We start from the raw sequence: 13,621 nt of genomic DNA on the forward strand, positions 1-13,621 counted from the left end.
AATAATTGACACACTCCCGGGAACCCCCTACAGTTACTGACACACTCCCAGGAACCCCCTACAATTACTGACACACACCCGGGAACCCCCTACAATTACTGACACACTCCTGGGAACCCCCTACAATTACTGACACACTCCCAGGAACCCCCTACAAATAAAGAGACACTCCCGGGAACCCCGTACAATTATTGACACACTCCTGGGAATCCCCTACAATTACTGACACACTCCTGGGAACCCCCTCCAATTACTGACACACTCCCGGGAACCCCCTCCAATTACTGGCACACTCCCGGGAACCCCCTCCAATTACTGACACACTCCCGGGGACCCCCACAATTAATGACACACTCCTGAAAACCTCCTACAATTACTGACACACTCCCGGGAACCCCCTACAATTACTGACACACTCCCGGGAACCCCCTACAATTATTGACACACTCCCGGGAACCCCCTCCAATTACTGGCACACTCCCGGGAACCCCCTCCAATTACTGACACACTCCCGGGAACCCCCGACAATTACTGACACACTCCTGAGAACCTCCTACAATTACTGACACACTACCGGGAACCCCCTACAATTACTGACACACTCCCGGGAACCCCCTACAATTATTGACACACTCCCGGGAACCCCCTACAAATACTGACACACTCCCGGGAACCCCCTACAATTACTGACACACTCCCGAGAACCCCCGACAATTACTCACACACTCCTGAGAACCTCCTACAATTACTGACACACTCCTGAGAACCTCCTACAATTACTGATACACACCCGGGAACACACTACAATTACTGACACACTCCCGGGAACCCCCTACAATTACTGACACGCTCCTGAGAACCTCCTACAATTACTGACACACACCCAGGAACCCCCTACAATTACTGACACACTCCCGGGAACCCCCTACAATTACTGACACACTCCCGGGAACCCCCTACAAATACTGACACACTCCCGGGAACGCCCTACAATTACTGACACACTCCCGGGAACCCCCTACTATTACTGACACACTCCCAGGAACGCCCTACAATTACTGATACACTCCCGGGAACCCCCTACAATTACTGACACACTCCCGGGAAACCCTACAATTACTGACAAACTCCCGGGAACCCCTACAATTACTGAGACACTCCTGAGAACCCCCTCCAATTACTGACACACTCCTGAGAACCCCCTCCAATTACTGACACACCCCTGAGAACCCCCTCCAATTACTGACACACTCCTGAGAACCCCCTACACTTACTGACACACTCCTGAGAACCTCCTACAATTACTGACACACTCCTGAGAACCCCCTACAATTACTGACGCACTCCGGAGAACCTCCTACAATTACTGACACACTCCTGAGAACCTCCTACAATTACTGACACACTCCCGGGAACCCCCTACAATTACTGACACACTGCCGGGAAACCCCTACAATTACTGACACACTCCCGGGAACCCACTACAATTACTGACACGCTCCTGAGAACCTCCTACAATTACTGACACATTCCCGGGAACCTCCTACAATAACTGACACACTCCCGGGAACCCCCTACAGTTACTGACACACTCCCGGGAACCCCCTACAATTACTGACATATGCCCGGGAACCCCCTGCAATTACTGACGCACTCCTGGGAACCACCTACAATTACTGACACACTCCCGGGAACGCCCTACAAATAAAGAGACACTCCCGGGAACACCGTACAATTATTGACACACTCCTGGGAATCCCCTACAATTACTGACACACTCCTGGGAACCCCCTCCAATTACTGACACACTGCCGGGAACCGCCTACAATTACTGACACACTCCCGGGAACCCCCTACAATTACTGACACACTCCCGGGTACTCCTTACAATTACTGACACACTCACGGGAGCCCCCTACAATTACTGACACACTCCCGGGAACCCCCGACAATTACTGACACACTCCGGAGAACCTCCTACAATTACTGACACACACCCGGGAACCCCCTACAATTACTGACACACTCCCGGGAACCCCCGAAAATAATGACACACTCCTCAGAACCTCCTACAATTACTGACACACTCACGGGAACCCCATACAATGACTGACACACTCCCGGGAACCCCCTACAATTACTGACAAACTCCCGGGAGCCCCCTACAAATACTGACACACACCCGGGAACCCCCTACTATTACTGACACACTCCCGGGAACCCCCTACAATTACTGACACACTCCCGGGAACCCCCTACAATGACTGACACACTCCCGGGAACCCCCTACAATTACTGACACACTCCCGGGAAACCCCTACTATTACTGACACACTCCCGGGAACCCCTACAATTACTGACACACTCCCGGGAACCCCCTACAATTACTGACACACTCCTGAGAACCCCCTCCAATTACTGACACACTCCTGAGATCCCCCTACAATTACTGACACACTCCCGGGAACCCCCTACAATTACTGACACACTCCCAGGAACCTCCTACAATTACTGACACACTCCCAGGAACCCCCTACAATTACTGACACACTCCTGAGAACCTCCTACAATTACTGACACACTCCCGGGAACCCCCTACAATTACTGACATATGCCCGGGAACCCCCTGCAATTACTGACACACTCCTGGGAACCCCCTACAATTACTGACACACTCCCGGGAACGCCCTACAAATAAAGAGACACTCCCGGGAACCCCGTACAATTATTGACACACTCCTGGGAATCCCCTACAATTACTGACACACTCCTGGGAACCCCCTCCAATTACTGACAGACTGCCGGGAACCCCCTACAATTACTGACACACTCCGGAGAACCTCCTACAATTACTGACACACACCCGGGAACCCCCTACAATTACTGACACACTCCCGGGAACCCCCGAAAATTAATGACACACTCCTGAGAACCTCCTACAATTACTGACACACTCCCGGGAACCCCTTACTATTACTGACACACTCCTGAGAACCTCCTACAATTACTGACACACTCCTGAGAACCTCCTACAATTACTGACACACTCCCGGGAACCCCCTACAATTACTGACACACTCGCGGGAACCCCGTACAATTACTGACACACTCCCGGGAACCCCCTACAATTACTGACACACTCCCGGGAACCCCTACAATTACTGACACACTCCCAGGAACCTCCTACAATTACTGACACGCTCCTGAGAACCTCCTACAATTACTGACACACTCCCGGGAACCCACTACAATTACTGACACACTCCCGGGATCCCCCTACAATTACTGACACACTCCCGGGAACCCCCTACAGTTACTGACGCACTCCCAGGAACCCCCTACAATTACTGACACACTCCTGAGAACCTCCTACAATTACTGACACGCTCCCGGGAACCCACTACAATTACTGACACACTGCCGAGAACCCCCTACAATTACTGACACACTCCCGGGAACCCCCTACAATTACTGACACACTCCCGGGAACCCCCTGCAATTACTGACACACTCCCGGGAACCCCTACAATTACTGACACACTCCCAGGAACCCCGTACAATTACTGACACGCTCCTGAGAACCTCCTACAATTACTGACACACTCCCGGGAACCCCCTACAATAACTGACACACTCCCGGGAACCCCCTACAGTTACTGACACACTCCCGGGAACCCCCTACAATTACTGACACACACCCGGGAACCCCCTACAATTACTGACACACTCCTGGGAACCCCCTACAATTACTGACACACTCCCAGGAACCCCCTTCAAATAAAGAGACACTCCCGGGAACCCCGTACAATTATTGACACACTCCTGGGAATCCCCTACAATTACTGACACACTCCTGGGAACCCCCTCCAATTACTGACAGACTCCCGGGAACCCCCTCCAATTACTGGCACACTCCCGGGAACCCCCTCCAATTACTGACACACTCCCGGGAACCCCCTACAATTAATGACACACTCCTGAAAACCTCCTACAATTACTGACACATTCCCGGGAACCCCCTACAATTACTGACACACTCCCGGGAACCCCCTACAATTATTGACACACTCCCGGGAACCCCCTCCAATTACTGGCACACTCCCGGGAACCCCCTCCAATTACTGACACACTCCCGGGAACCCCCTACAATTACTGACACACTCCTGAGAACCTCCTACAATTACTGACACACTACCGGGAACCCCCTACAATTACTGACACACTCCCGGGAACCCCCTACAATTATTGACACACTCCCGGGAACCCCCTACAAATACTGACACACTCCCGGGAACCCCCTACAATTATTGACACACTCCCGAGAACCCCCGACAATTACTCACACACTCCTGAGAACCTCCTACAATTACTGACACACTCCTGAGAACCTCCTACAATTACTGATACACACCCGGGAACACCCTACAATTACTGACACACTCCCGGGAACCCCCTACAATTACTGACACGCTCCTGAGAACCTCCTACAATTACTGACACACTCCCAGGAACCCCCTACAATTACTGACACACTCCCGGGAACCCCCTACAATTACTGACACACTCCCGGGAACCCCCTACAAATACTGACACACTCCCGGGAACGCCCTACAATTACTGACACACTCCCGGGAACCCCCTACTATTACTGACACACTCCCAGGAACCCCCTACAATTACTGATACACTCCCGGGAACCCCCTACAATTACTGACACACTCCCGGGAAACCCTACAATTACTGACAAACTCCCGGGAACCCCTACAATTACTGACACACTCCTGAGAACCCCCTCCAATTACTGACACACCCCTGAGAACCCCCTCCAATTACTGACACACTCCTGAGAACCCCCTACAATTACTGACACACTCCTGAGAACCTCCTACAATTACTGACACACTCCTGAGAACCCCCTACAATTACTGACGCACTCCGGAGAACCTCCTACAATTACTGACACACTCCTGAGAACCTCCTACAATTACTGACACACTCCCGGGAACCCCCTACAATTACTGACACACTGCCGGGAAACCCCTACAATTACTGACACACTCCCGGGAACCCACTACAATTACTGACACGCTCCTGAGAACCTTCTACAATTACTGACACATTCCCGGGAATCCCCTACAATAACTGACACACTCCCGGGAACCCCCTACAGTTACTGACACACTCCCGGGAACCCCCTACAATTACTGACATATGCCCGGGAACCCCCTGCAATTACTGACACACTCCTGGGAACCCCCTACAATTACTGACACACTCCCGGGAACGCCCTACAAATAAAGAGACACTCCCGGGAACCCCGTACAATTATTGACACACTCCTGGGAATCCCCTACAATTACTGACATACTCCTGGGAACCCCCTCCAATTACTGACACACTGCCGGGAACCCCCTACAATTACTGACACACTCCCGGGAACCCCCTACAATACTGACACACTCCCGGGTACCCCTTACAATTACTGGCACACTCACGGGAACCCCCTACAATTACTGACACACTCCCGGGAACCCCCGACAATTACTGACACACTCCGGAGAACCTCCTACAATTACTGACACACACCCGGGAACCCCTACAATTACTGACACACTCCCGGGAACCCCCAAAAATTAATGACACACTCCTCAGAACCTCCTACAATTACTGACACACTCCCGGGAACCCCATACAATGACTGACACACTCCCGGGAACCCCCTACAATTACTGACAAACTCCCAGGAGCCCCCTACAAATACTGACACACACCCGGGAACCCCCTACTATTACTGACACACTCCTGAGAACGCCCTCCAATTACTGACACACTCCTGAGAACCCCCTACAATTACTGACACACTCCCGGGAACCCCCTACAATTACTGACACACTCCTGAGCACCTCCTACAATTACTGACACACTCCTGAGAACCTCCTACAATTACTGACACACTCCCGGGAACCCCCTACAATTACTGACACACTCCTGGGAAACCCCTACAATGACTGACACACTCCCGGGAACCCCCTACAATTACTGACACACTCCTGGGAACCCCCTACAATTACTGACACACTCCCGGGAACGCCCTACAATTACTGACACACTCCCGGGAACCCCTACAATTAAGGACACACTCTCCGGAACCCCCTACAATTACTGACACGCTCCTGAGAACCTCCTACAATTACTGACACACTCCCGGGAACACCCTACAATTACTGACACACTCCCGGGAACCCACTACAATTACTGACACCCTCCCGGGAACCCCCTACAATTACTGACACACTCCTGGGAACCCCCTACAATTACTGACACACTCCCGGGAACCCCCTACAAATAAAGAGACACTCCCGGGAACCCCGTACAATTATTGACACACTCCTGGGAACCCCCTACAATTACTGACACACTCCTGGGAACCCCCTCCAGTTACTGACACACTCCCGGGAACCCCCTCCAATTACTGACACACTCCCGGGAACCCCCTCCAATTAGTGACACACTCCCGGGAACCCCCTACAGTTACTGACACACTCCCGGGAACACCCGACAATTACTGACACACTCCCGGGAACCCCCTCCAATTACTGACACACTCCCGGGAACTCCCTCCAATTACTGACACACTCCCGGGAATCCCCTCCAATTACTGACGCACTCCCGGGAACCCCCTCCAATTACTGACACACTCCCGGGAATCCCCTACAATTACTGACACACTCCCGGGAACTCCCTACAATTACTGACACACTCCCGAGAAACCCCTACAATAATTGACACACTCCCAGGAACCCCCTACAATTACTGACACACTCCTGAGAACCCCCTACATTTACTGATACACTCCCGGGAGCCCCCAACAATTACTGACACACTCCTGAGAACCTCCTACAATTACTGACACACTCCCGTGAACAGCCTACAATTACTGACACACTCCCGGGAATCCCCTACAATTAGTGACACACTCCCGGGAACCCACTACAATTACTGACACACTCCCGAGAACCCCCTACATTTACTGACACACTCCCGGGAACCCCCTACAATTACTGACACACTCCCGGGAACCCCCTACAATTACAGACACACTCCCGGGAACTCCCTACAATTATTGACACACTCCCGGGAACCCCCTCCAATTACTGACACACTCCCGGGAACCCCCTACAATTACTGACACACTCTTGAGAAACCCCTCCAATTACTGACACACTCCCGGGAACCCCTACAAATTCTGACACACTCCTGAGAACCCCCTCCAATTATTGACACACTCCCGGGAACCCCCTACAGTTACTGACACACTCCTGAGAACACCCAACAATTACTGACACACTCCCGGGAATCCCCTACAATTACTGACACACTCCTGAGAACCTCCTACAATTACTGACACACTCCCGGGAACACCCTGCAATTACTGACACACTCCCGGGAACCCTGTACAATTACTGACACACTGCCGGGAACCCCCTACATTTACTGACACACTCCCGGGAACCCCCTACAATTACTGACACACTCCCGGGAACCCCCTACAATTACTGACACACTCCTGAGAACCTCCTACAATTACTGACACACTCACGGGAACCCCCTCCAATTACTGACACACAACCGGGAACACCCTACAATTACTGACACACTCCTGGGAACCCCTTACCATTACTGACACACTCCCGGGAACCCCCTACATTTCTGACACACTCCCGGGAACTCCCTACAATTACTGACACACACCCGGGAACCCCCTACAATTACTGACACACTCCTGAGAACCCCGTACATTTACTGACACACTCCCGGGAGCCCCCAACAATTACTGACACACTCCTGAGAACCTCCTACAATTACTGACACACTCCCGTGAACAGCCTACAATTACTGACACACTCCCGGGAATCCCCTACAATTACTGACACACTCCTGAGAACCCCCTCCAATTACTGACACACTCCCGGGAACCCCGTACAATTACTGACACACTCCCGGGAACCCCCTACAATTACTGGCACACTCCTGAAAACCCCCTACACTTACTGACACACTCCCGGGAACCCCCTACAATTACTGACACACTCCAGAGAACCTCCTACAATTACTGACACAATCCCGGGAACCCCCTACAATTACTGACACTCTCCTGAGAACCCCCTACAATTACTGACACACTCCCGGGAACCCCCTACAATTACTGACACACTCCAGAGAACCTCCTACAATTACTGACACACTCCCGGGAACACCCTGCAATTAATGACACACTCCCGGGAAACCCCTACAATTACTGACACACTCGCGGCAACCCCCTACATTTACTGACACACTCCCGGGAACCCCCTACAATTACTGACACACTCCCGGGAACCCCCTACAATTACTGACACACTCCTGAGAACCTCCTACAATTACTGACACACTCCTGGGAACCCCCTCCAATTACTGACATACTCCCGGGTACCACCTACAATTACTGACACACTCCCGGGAACCCCCTCCATTACTGACACACTCCCGGGAACGCCCTACAATTACTGACACACTCCCAGGAACCCCCTACAATTACTGACACACTCCTGAGAACCTCCTACAATTACTGACACACTCCCGGGAACCCCCTACAATTACTGACACACTCCCGGGAACCCCCTACAATTACTGACACTCTCCTGAGAACCTCCTACAATTGCTGACACACTCCCGGGAACCCCCTACAGTTACTGACACACTCCCGGGATCCCCCTACAATTACTGACACACTGCCGGGAACCCCCTACAGTTACTGATGCACTCCCGGGAACCCCCTACAATTACTGACACACACCCGGGAACCCCCTACAATTACTGACACACTCCTGGGAACCCCCTACAATTACTTACACACACCCGGGAACCCCCTACAATTATTGACACACTCCTGGGAACCCCCTACAATTGCTGACACACTACTGGGATCCCCCTCCAATTACTGACACACTCCCGGGAACCCCCTCCAATTACTGACACACTCCCGGGAACCCCCTACAATTACTGACACACTCCCGGGAATACACTCCAATTACTGACACACTCCCGGGAACCCCCTACAATTACTGACACACTCCCGGGAAACCCTACAATTACTGACACACTCCCGGGAACCACTACAATTACTGACACACTCCTGAGAACCCCCTCCAATTACTGACACACTCCTGAGATCCCCCTACAATTACTGACACACTCCCGGGAACCCCCTACAATTACTGACACACTCCCAGGAACCTCCTACAATTACTGACACACTCCCAGGAACCCCCTACAATTACTGACACACTCCTGAGAACCTCCTACAATTACTGACACACTCCCGGGAACCCCCTACAATTACTGACATATGCCCGGGAACCCCCTGCAATTACTGACACACTCCTGGGAACCCCCTACAATTACTGACACACTCCCGGGAACGCCCTACAAATAAAGAGACACTCCCGGGAACCCCGTACAATTATTGACACACTCCTGGGAATCCCCTACAATTACTGACACACTCCTGGGAACCCCCTCCAATTACTGACAGACTGCCGGGAACCCCCTACAATTACTGACACACTCCCGGGAACCCCCTACAATTACTGACACACTCCCGGGTACACCTTACAATTACTGACACACTCACGGGAACCCCCTACAATTATTGACACACTCCCGGGAACCCCCGACAATTACTGACACACTCCGGAGAACCTCCTACAATTACTGACACACACCCGGGAACCCCCTACAATTACTGACACACTCCCGGGAACCCCCGAAAATTAATGACACACTCCTGAGAACCTCCTACAATTACTGACACACTCCCGGGAACCCCTTACAATTACTGACACACTCCTGAGAACCTCCTACAATTACTGACACACTCCTGAGAACCTCCTACAATTACTGACACACTCCCGGGAACCCCTTGCAATTACTGACACACTCGCGGGAACCCCCTACAATTACTGACACACTCCCAGGAACCCCCTACAATTACTGACACACTCCCGGGAACCCCTACAATTACTGACACACTCCCAGGAACCTCCTACAATTACTGACACGCTCCTGAGAACCTCCTACAATTACTGACACACTCCCGGGAACCCACTACAATTACTGACACACTCCCGGGATCCCCCTACAATTACTGACACACTCCCGGGAACCCCCTACAGTTACTGACGCACTCCCAGGAACCCCCCACAATTACTGACACACTCCTGAGAACCTCCTACAATTACTGACACACTCCCGGGACCCCACTACAATTACTGACACACTGCCGAGAACCCCCTACAATTACTGACACACTCCCGGGAACCCCCTACAATTACTGACACACTCCCGGGAACCCCCTGCAATTACTGACACACTCCCGGGAACCCCTACAATTACTGACACACTCCCAGGAACCCCCTACAATTACTGACACGCTCCTGAGAACCTCCTACAATTACTGACACACTCCCGGGAACCCCCTACAATAACTGACACACTCCCGGGAACCCCCTACAGTTACTGACACACTCCCGGGAACCCCCTACAATTACTGACACACACCCGGGAACCCCCTACAATTACTGACACACTCCTGGGAACCCCCTACAATTACTGACACACTCCCAGGAACCCCCTTCAAATAAAGAGACACTCCCGGGAACCCCGTACAATTATTGACACACTCCTGGGAATCCCCTACAATTACTGACACACTCCTGGGAACCCCCTCCAATTACTGACAGACTCCCGGGAACCCCCTCCAATTACTGGCACACTCCCGGGAACCCCCTCCAATTACTGACACACTCCCGGGAACCCCCTACAATTAATGACACACTCCTGAAAACCTCCTACAATTACTGACACACTCCCGGGAACCCCCTACAATTACTGACACACTCCCGGGAACCCCCTACAATTATTGACACACTCCCGGGAACCCCCTCCAATTACTGGCACACTCCCGGGAACCCCCTCCAATTACTGACACACTCCCGGGAACCCCCTACAATTACTGACACACTCCTGAGAACCTCCTACAATTACTGACACACTACCGGGAACCCCCTACAATTACTGACACACTCCCGGGAACCCCCTACAATTATTGACACACTCCCGGGAACCCCCTACAAATACTGACACACTCCCGGGAACCCCCTACAATTATTGACACACTCCCGAGAACCCCCGACAATTACTCACACACTCCTGAGAACCTCCTACAATTACTGACACACTCCTGAGAACCTCCTACAATTACTGATACACACCCGGGAACACCCTACAATTACTGACACACTCCCGGGAACCCCCTACAATTACTGACACGCTCCTGAGAACCTCCTACAATTACTGACACACTCCCAGGAACCCCCTACAATTACTGACACACTCCCGGGAACCCCCTACAATTACTGACACACTCCCGGGAACCCCCTACAAATACTGACACACTCCCGGGAACGCCCTACAATTACTGACACACTCCCGGGAACCCCCTACTATTACTGACACACTCCCAGGAACCCCCTACAATTACTGATACACTCCGGGAACCCCCTACAATTACTGACACACTCCCGGGAAACCCTACAATTACTGACAAACTCCCGGGAACCCCTACAATTACCGACACACTCCTGAGAACCCCCTCCAATTACTGACACACCCCTGAGAACCCCCTCCAATTACTGACACACTCCTGAGAACCCCCTACAATTACTGACACACTCCTGAGAACCTCCTACAATTACTGACACACTCCTGAGAACCCCCTACAATTACTGACGCACTCCGGAGAACCTCCTACAATTACTGACACACTCCTGAGAACCTCCTACAATTACTGACACACTCCCGGGAACCCCCTACAATTACTGACACACTGCCGGGAAACCCCTACAATTACTGACACACTCCCGGGAACCCACTACAATTACTGACACGCTCCTGAGAACCTTCTACAATTACTGACACATTCCCGGGAACCCCCTACAATAACTGACACACTCCCGGGAACCCCCTACAGTTACTGACACACTCCCGGGAACCCCCTACAATTACTGACATATGCCCGGGAACCCCCTGCAATTACTGACACACTCCTGGGAAGCCCCTACAATTACTGACACACTCCCGGGAACGCCCTACAAATAAAGAGACACTCCCGGGAACCCCGTACAATTATTGACACACTCCTGGGAATCCCCTACAATTACTGACACACTCCTGGGAAACCCCTCCAATTACTGACACACTGCCGGGAACCCCCTACAATTACTGACACACTCCCGGGAACCCCCTACAATTACTGACACACTCCCGGGTACCCCTTACAATTACTGGCACACTCACGGGAACCCCCTACAATTACTGACACACTCCCGGGAACCCCCGACAATTACTGACACACTCCGGAGAACCTCCAACAATTACTGACACACACCCGGGAACCCCCTACAATTACTGACACACTCCCGGGAACCCCCGAAAATTAATGACACACTCCTCAGAACGTCCTACAATTACTGACACACTCCCGGGAACCCCATACAATGACTGACACACTCCCGGGAACCCCCTACAATTACTGACAAACTCCCAGGACCCCCTACAAATACTGACACACACCCGGGAACCCCCTACTATTACTGACACACTCCTGAGAACGCCCTCCAATTACTGACACACTCCTGAGAACCCCCTACAATTACTGACACACTCCCGGGAACCCCCTACAATTACTGACACACTCCTGAGCACCTCCTACAATTACTGACACACTCCTGAGAACCTCCTACAATTACTGACACACTCCCGGGAACCCCCTACAATTACTGACACACTCCTGGGAAACCCCTACAATGACTGACACACTCCCGGGAACCCCCTACAATTACTGACACACTCCCGGGAATGCCCTACAATTACTGACACACTCCCGGGAACCCCTACAATTAAGGACACACTCTCCGGAACCCCCTACAATTACTGACACGCTCCTGAGAACCTCCTACAATTACTGACACACTCCCGGGAACACCCTACAATTACTGACACACTCCCGGGAACCCACTACAATTACTGACACCCTCCCGGGAACCCCCTACAATTACTGACACACTCCTGGGAACCCCCTACAATTACTGACACACTCCCGGGAACCCCCTACAAATAAAGAGACACTCCCGGGAACCCCGTACAATTATTGACACACTCCTGGGAACCCCCTACAATTACTGACACACTCCTGGGAACCCCCTCCAGTTACTGACACACTCCCGGGAACCCCCTCCAATTACTGACAAACACCCGGGAACCCCCTCCAATTAGTGACACACTCCCGGGAACCCCCTACAGTTACTGACACACTCCCGGGAACACCCGACAATTACTGACACACTCCCGGGAACCCTCTCCAATTACTGACACACTCCCGGGAACTCCCTCCAATTACTGACACACTCCCGGGAATCCCCTCCAATTAATGACACACTCCCGAGAACCCCCTCCAATTACTGACACACTCCCGGGAATCCCCTACAATTACTGACACACTCCCGGGAACCCCCTACAATTA

Source organism: Somniosus microcephalus, chromosome 14, assembly GCF_052327205.1.
Source record: "Somniosus microcephalus isolate GS21.2 chromosome 14, FLI_Smic_1.0, whole genome shotgun sequence".
NCBI lineage: Eukaryota > Metazoa > Chordata > Chondrichthyes > Squaliformes > Somniosidae > Somniosus > Somniosus microcephalus.